The sequence below is a fragment of the Cotesia typhae genome, unplaced genomic scaffold, assembly GCF_013202065.1.
Source record: "Cotesia typhae breed Kobodo isofemale line unplaced genomic scaffold, CoteBio_Ctyphae contig_5, whole genome shotgun sequence".
Classification (NCBI taxonomy): domain Eukaryota; kingdom Metazoa; phylum Arthropoda; class Insecta; order Hymenoptera; family Braconidae; genus Cotesia; species Cotesia typhae.
Genome location: NW_027423757.1, coordinates 3838571 through 3844570, shown reverse-complemented (window position 1 = coordinate 3844570; position 6000 = coordinate 3838571).

The following is a 6000-nucleotide window of genomic DNA, read 5'->3' as shown; positions in this document are numbered from 1 at the left end:
GAACAGTTCATGTGATTATGAAAACAATTAAGGGGTTGGTAATAAAATTGACTTTTAACTTTTCAATGGTTTTCAATAAGCCCTTACATTCATTAATCTGTATCATTATCATGTTTGTTACTTATTTAGTTATTTTTATAAGAACAATACAAAAAAAAAAAAAAAAATAAATAACTGAACTCTTTTAATCAAATTAAAAGGAACTAATTGAAATATGCATGTGACAGAGATTGTATTTTTTTTAATAAAAAATACAATTAATATATTTATTTGTTGTTTCATATTTTGTTATGCATTTGATTTATATCAATTTAAATAACACTTAATATTTTAAAAAGCATTTGTTTTGTTAAAAAGCACCCAGTCTCTAAGTAGACAGAGGTGGGCGCCACGTTTTGAGTGAAAAGTACCAAGTACAAAGAAAGAAAAAAATAAAAAAGTGAGAGAGAAATAGAGTACGGTTAAGAGCACGATAAAAAGAGAAATATATAGAGAGAACGAAAGTAAGGGTGAGAGAGAGAAATTGTAAAAGAGAAGGAACACACCCTCTGTACTACCCTCGGTAGTAGAGATCCAAGCTCTACACCCCTCTGCGCCTCGCAGTGTATTCTCTATAGCACTAACCACCCTACATTCGATCCATGTTCGCTCTCTACCCCTCCAACCACCGCGTTCGACCCAGCACTCAGTTCTGTCTCTCTCAGTCTCTTTCTCTATTGCTTCGACTCCATTTCCCTCTTACCCTCAACGTTAAGGGAAGAATTTCTACTCGGCTTTTCTCTATCTCTCTCTCTCTCTCTCTCTCTCTCTCTCTCTCTCTCTCTCTCTCTCTCTCTCTCTCTCTCTCTCTCTCTCTCTCTCTCTCTCTCTCTCTCTCTCTCTCTCTCTCTCTCTCTCTCTCTCTCTCTCTCTCTCTCTCTCTCTCTCTCTCTCTCTCTTATTATCTGGCTTTCAATAGTAGCTTCTCTCTTTGCTCTTATACCACGATGATATTACCCAGCGTAGAAATTTCACGATATTTCTCCGGAGATTCGTACTCTAAAAAAATTAATTATCACTTGCGGCGATTCTCATCTCAAATTCTCAGATGATTTTACCACTATCTGATGATAAATTTACTTTTTCTTTTTATTTTTAATTTATCAAGTACCCAAGATGTATATTTTTCATATAATCATTAATATTTCAAGTGTTCTTTTATTTATTTATTTTTTTTTTTTTTATTGAAAAAAACTTTTTTAATAAAGTTTACAATTTTGGAAAAAAATTTTTCCGCTTATCTTATTAAGATACCAAGAGTTTTTCTTGGTTATTTGTTTTTTTTTTGACTTTTTTGGTGGTAAAAAAAAAAGGGTTCTTTAAGGTTTTACCTTTTGCGCAACCTACAACACACAAGATATCGCGAAAAAAAGCGCCCTCTTGACGACGAGCTAGGATAAAGTCGGAAAAAATTTCCTTTGCCTCTTGGGGGCTCTGTATCCTTAAACTACCCCGAAGCGTATACAGTTACTGTACCCTTTCCCTTATAAGAGTTTTTTATCCTCTCAGACTTGTCGTCATCGTCGTCGTTTATTTCGAGTTTCACGATTCATCTATTCACATTCAAAAGCCACCGTATATGTCCTACTGTTTTACCGACGACAACCACAAGGACAAGGACGGGCAAGTCATCCAGTAGAGCATGGCAAATATTTCGAAGAGTTTATCGCGTGAACCGGAAGCACTTTGTACGTTTCTTTCGCATCAACCCAAAGAATGTAGGCGTTTTTTAACAGAATAAAGACTTTCGTTCTTGTTATTCTTTAACTAAGCCATTAACTTACATACTATAATTTCCTAGAATTTTTTTGGCTACACGTATATTTCTCTTGTTAAAATAAACATCTACAAATACATCACGTAATAAATATGAATGAACGAAACTAGCTGGGAATAATTTAAAAGTAAATTTTAGATCCAAAGGAGTTATCTTTCAATCTTGCTCGGTCTTTTTTCCATACTCTCACTTGTCATCAATGTTTTTTTTTTATTTTTTATCTCCTTAATGTTTTTTCTCTCAGACAGCCCAAAAAATTCTTCACACATCGCAATCTTGAATTGTGACGCAATCTATATAGTCACCTTACGTAAGGACGTGTTTATAAGTATAGTTTAGCGGCTGCTGCGCAATAGGTTTTGGTTCTCATGATCACTAATAACCAATAGGTTGAGTTTCATCAAGTAGCTGTTGGTGATGCTGCTTCTACTTCTGTTGTATCTGTCTATCGAATGATAATACACTACGCTACACTAGATGATTTGAATTACTCATCATCTTGACCTTGCGCCGACCTAAAAGCCGTTTGCACTGTGCTGTGCTAATGACAATTAGAATATTTAAATAAATATGATGGTTGCCATTCTGTTGCACTTGGAAAATATGTATTGAAATTTAAAAGATAGGAGAGAAAGCATTGGATCTTTTATTCAATCAAAAGGTTAAGACCTGCTTCAACAAGTCCCTTTACTGTAGGAGTTTCGAGGCCGGTTTTTTTTTTTTTTTTTTTTTTTTTTTTTTTTTTGATCCACCAATAGCTTCCAACATCGTCCGCAATAAAGGTGTAGAATAATTTACATACATACTAAAAGTGCTAAATTGTATTTTATATTGATTGCTTGATATATTTACTGCATATTATATAGCTTTTGGAGTAATCAAAAAATAATTTGCATACAATTAATTTTATAATAATAATCATTATCATCATTAATTTATCATCAATAAGAGCGATGATACATTACCAATGGAATAATGAGTATTCAACAAGTATTAGATGTAAAATATCGTATAATAACGATATGCAGTATATCAGCATTAGGTTATTATAGAAAAATTAAAGTTAAATCATGCTACCGCCAAAGCCGCGGATAAATATTTTATAAAAAAAAATAAGGGGAGAATGAAAAGTATTATTTAAAGTAGTAACACCGTGTTGTCATGAGAGTAGTGAAGATAAAATTTAATGAACATTGGATAGAATAGATCCTCTTCAACATGACAGGGTCTTTTGTGTACGTTCTCCAACGGGGAACCAACGCGCTTGAACCTAACCTCCAAATAGTGTAGCACTTGTGCATGCGATCGGTGTGTGATATGAGGATGGTGCATCCACCTGTTCTATGTAAAACGTGTACATATACGCAACATCGAGTATGATAGATGACAGAAGCAGGAGGGGAAATGAGACAGAGTATGGAGGATAGAAATAGAAACATAGCATATTCGCTAAGCAGAGACACAATTTCATCAAACAGAGGACAACATTTCTAACCCCCGAATGTGCATGCTGAGCTTCGTTACTGACGTTACTAGTTCCCTATTCACCCTGTTTAACGATATTCTCTGGTTAGCAATATGAATCAGGGTATATGGAACCGAGTGAGGACGAAAGGAGAATGTACGAAGCAGTTTGAAGCTAAACCAAGATCCTTTCGAATGTCCCTGTCAGCGCGACAGTATTGGATGTCTCGCTCTTTAGATCGTTTTATCTCTCTTGGATGAATCTTTCTTTTTTCCTCGCATTGAAAGAGGAGAAACGAGAAGAGAGGAAGATCGCTTGAGATGGTAAAAAGAGAGTGGGAGAGAGAGCGTCATCATAATTCCTTGAATTGAACGGCGGGTTATTCTCCACCAAGGTTATCATGAGGGGACGAGGCGCGGTCGGGACATCAAGAGAGAAGAGACAGACTGAGTAAGAGAGAAATATTAGGAGCGAGCTAGATATATAACGAGAAAGAGAGAGAATGAGCAAGTGAGTAAGAGAGTAGCAAGTACGAAGTACGAAGTACGGTGATCGTTGCGGCAGGGTGGGATAGGGGGAATATGGTGGGGCACGGGGAATCAATAGGACAACAAGGACGGAACCAACGACTCTATGCTGCAAGCTATGTCGCATGTACTGGTGGGAGAAATAACGATAGTACCTAAGCGTCTCTGTAGGTGGCGTTGCTATCGCGAGACAAAGATAAACCTATAGGTTACGACAGCAGTTTGAGCAGTGGGGACTGTTGCTTGCCAGGTAACGACGACTAATGAATGGGTGCTCCAGAGGACTGCGGGGCAAAGACCGGGTAAATGGATAAGGGGTCTGCGGGACAGCAAGGGGAATACCGAGAAAACGCGCGCGAGGGTCGAAGTGGGGTACGTACACATATATGTAGTAGTTGGTAGTGCCGGGACGAGGGGCCGGGCGGTAGACGAGCGGGACAAGGGGATTGAAGGGGGAAACAGGGAGAACCGACTTTATGCAGCTGCGGGACGATAACAACGATGGGCTACAGGACCGCCGCTATAGCTGGGGAAATGCCAAATGGGCTACAGGACCGTGCCGGCCTAGCTGTACGTTCGCTTGCCTTGTAGTGGCATGGCGGACGGGCGGCAAGCAGGCAGGAAAGGCGGGAAGAAGAGGGATTTCAAGCGGTCGTCTCTTCTTGTCTGCCTCTGCGTCTCTATAGCCGCTCCACCGGTCTCACCGTTCTCTCTTACCGGCGGCCCTCCACTACTGCTGTTAGTACCTAACCTCCTATCCACTCTCTGTACTACTCTGTTCTCTCGGTGCTGATGCTTCCATTGGACTTGCCTTCATATCACTATTGCCTTGGACGCAGGTACTCGTTCAACCGGGTACCGACCCTCACCGTCCTCGACGATGCCCTTCGTCATCCTGATGTCTTGTCCTCATCGAACCTCATGTAGCCGGTCAGCAGAGGCTCTAACTAGTAAGAGACAACTCCAAGTACTTCTATCTCTCGTCTCTCGTCTCTCCTATCTCATGTAGTTTAACTTCTATAATCGTCAATGTACATACTTGATTCACTTACTTTTATTTATTTTTTTATTTTTCATCTTTACGTTCATACTACAATATTGAACATATATATTTTTTAATATTTACTCATCCGTGTAGATTATAATTAATCATTTTTCATTGAATCCGCAGGTTATTGTTCTTGTGCATAATAATATGTATATAAATGTATGTATTAATAGCATAATAATGTTGAAGCTTTGTTTGAATTATTATTACAAAGACTGAAAAGATATTATCTATCATGGATCGTTTTTATTTTCCTTCTTCTCCCTTTTTTATTTCTGTTGTTGTTAAACTTTATCGATCAAGAAAAAGCAAATCTCGTTGGAATATTTTGTTACAACCATGCTTATTAGGTTTTTTTTTCTTGAGAGTAGTGATATTGCTGGTTTATTTAAATTTACCGCCGATTGTCGTAGGTAGAATGTGACTGGCTTTCAACATTCAAGCAATATCTTCAGTTACAATGACGTCAGGTTGTCTCTCGATCCTGTTCTGTTTACTTCAGCGTAATAACGAGCAAATGAGATCACTATGCGACAAATGCATAGATGGAAAAGACAAAACAGAGAATTCTCTGTCAACAATATATTTGACTTGTTGACAATCAAAACAGTAAATATAACTGAACAACAGCAGCAACAGCAACAGCAACAGCAACAGCAACAACATCAACGACGAAGATGACGAGGAGAATTACAATAATCATACATAGCCTACAGGTTTAGTCACATAAATGAGATCTCACATGATATAAAGGCATAAATGCGTCATACAGGCCCGCCTTCATCTTCGATTCAATGTAGATTATGGTTAAGAGGAATTATAATCATCATCCACTAGCCGAAAATTGGGACGCAACCTTGCCTATATTAATATAATCTACTGTTCTGATTTAGTGTTCTATATTTGTTGGCATGAATATTTACTATTATCCTATATACTTCTGGTCAGAAGATATTTCTATTGATTTTGTGATCAATATTTTTGCAGTTATAACTCGTACGCTGTGTTTACTTCAATGCTCCGCACTACAATCAGCAAGATAAAAATATCTCAAGACATAACAAGCACCAAGATTAAAAAGTATCTATTATATTACTTTTTAAACCAACCAATTAAATAAATACTGTAAGTGAAAAAAAAAAAA